Source organism: Hordeum vulgare, chromosome 7H (genome assembly GCF_904849725.1).
Source record: "Hordeum vulgare subsp. vulgare chromosome 7H, MorexV3_pseudomolecules_assembly, whole genome shotgun sequence".
In the NCBI taxonomy this organism is placed as follows: domain Eukaryota; kingdom Viridiplantae; phylum Streptophyta; class Magnoliopsida; order Poales; family Poaceae; genus Hordeum; species Hordeum vulgare.
Genome location: NC_058524.1, coordinates 199,448,881 through 199,451,380, shown reverse-complemented (window position 1 = coordinate 199,451,380; position 2,500 = coordinate 199,448,881).

Below are 2,500 nucleotides of genomic sequence, written 5' to 3'. Positions count from 1 at the left end.
GCAACATATATTTCACGCGCCACTTCCCGTATGTCGGGTTCTCATATGCAAGCACTTCCTGATCCATCGAAGGTACAAAGCCAACTGATTGGTAGGACACGGCGCCAATAGTCGGCCGTCGAACGACGGGGGATCTACCAGTAGACACGGGTCCAAAGCTGCTCATGCGTTTAGTAGCCTACATCGGTCAAGCCAACCGAGCATCCGCCCGTGCAATGCACGGGAGGTTTACTCGAAGGAGGCGTCCAGAGAGACCACATCACGCGTGTGTCATCCCCACAACGATAATGTTTTGGGGGCAACTATATTCTGAAAGGCAACGTACCAGCACACACGGGTCCAAAGATGCTCATGCGTTTGTAGCCTACATCGGTCAAGCCAACCGAGTAATCCGCCCGTGCAATGCACGAGAGGTTTACTCGAAGGAGGCGTCCAGAGAGACAACATCACGCATGTGTCACCCCCGCAACGATAAAGTTTGGGGGCAACTATATTCCGAAAGGCAACGTACCAGCACACACGGGTCCAAAGCTGCTCATGCGTTTAGTTGCCTACATCGGTCAAGCCAACCGATCATCCGCCCGTGCAATGCACGGGAGGTTTACTCGAAGGAGGCATCCAGAGAGACAACATCACGCATGTGTCACCCCCGCAACGATAAAGTTTAGGGGGCAACTATATTCCCAAAGGCAACGTACCAGCACACACGGGTCCAAAGCTGCTCATGCGTTTGTAGCCTACATCGGTCAAGCCAACCGATCATCCGCCCGTGCAATGCACGGGAGGTTTACTCGAAGGAGGCGTCCAGAGAGACCAGATCACACGTGTCTCACCCCCGCAACGATAAAGTTTTGGGGGCAACTATATTCCGAAAGGCAACGTAGTTGCAACTTTGTCTAGTCGGTCTCATGCACGGGACATGCTACTTTCCTGTTTCCCGAGCCAAGTTAGGCTGTTGGGTCAGAATTTCACGGGACACGTACACGGGACCGGCGGGACAACGCTGCACGATATCCCATCAAGCTGACCGTGTGCGAAAAGATACGTACTTTTCTGCAACCCGAACGGCTGTTGGGCCGTCGAATCAGAATTTGGCAAGAGTCGTACACGGGACCGACGGGACAATGCGGCACGAGATCACATCGACCTGACCATGTGGGGCAACTATATTCCGAAACGCAACGTACCAGCAGACACGGGTCCAAAGACGCTCATGTGTTTGTAGCCTACATCGGTCAAGCGAACCGATCATCCGCCCGTGCAATGCACGGGAGGTTTACACGAAGGACGCGTGTGTCACACCCGCAACGATAAAGTTTTGGGGGCAACTATATTCCGAAAGGCAACGTCGTTGCAACTTTGTCTAGTCGGTCTCATGCACGGGATATGCTACTTTCCTGTTTCCCAAGCCAAGTTAGGCTGTTGGGTCAGAATTTCACGGGACACGTACACGGGACCGGCGGGACAAGGCTGCACGATATCCCGACAAGCTGACCGTGTGCGAAATGATACGTACTTTTCTGCAACCCGAACGGCCGTTGGACCGTCGGATCAGAATTTGGCACGAGTCGTACACGGGACCGACGGGACAACGCGGCACGAGATCACATCGACCTGACCGTGTGCGGAAACGATACGTACTTTTCTGCAACCCGAACAGCCGTTCCACCGACGGATCAGAATTTGGCATGAGTCGTACACGGGACAGGAGAACGACGGGACATCCGAGCCAACGTTTGGGAAAAGCAAGGGTTACGGGAGAAGCGGGAGGTTTGCATATGATTTCATATGCAAACCCACCGATTTCCCACACCCAAGCAGGGAGGAGCCCCCTCCTCCCTAATATACCCGAGGGTTTTAGCCCCCCTTGGGACCCCTGCCCTTCGTTTGTGAAGAAGGGGTACACTGTTTTTCCCCGGATCCCCGTTTACACGTTTTTTGGCCCGTATGGCCGTACATGCATCCGTCCATGCCACGTACATGGTTTTCACCCGTTTTCCATGGTGCGCGCCCAGTTTTTTTCAACATGGCCCCCGTGCCCGTTTTTTCCCATTTCCTCACGTTCACGTTTTTTGGCCCGTGTGGCCGTACGTGCACCCGTTCATGCCACGCACATGGTTTTCACCCGTTTTCCATGGTGCGCACCCAGTTTTTTGCAACAGGGCCGTCGTACCCCGTGTTTCCCCGTTTCCTCAAGTTCACGTTTTTTGCCCCGTGTGCCCGTACGTTCATCCGTCCATGCCACGCACATGGTTTTCACCCGTTTTCCATGGCGTGCCCAGTTTTTTGCAACACGGGCGTCGTACCCCATTCTTTCCCGTTTCCTCAGGTTCACGTTTTTTGGCCCGTGTGCCCGTACGTGCATCCGTCCATTCCACGCACATGGTTTTCCCCTGTTTTCCATGGTGCGCGCCCAGTTTTTTGCAACACGGCCGTCGTACCCGTTTTTTCCCCGTTTCCTCACGTTCACGTTTTTTGGCACGTGTGCCCGTACGTGCAT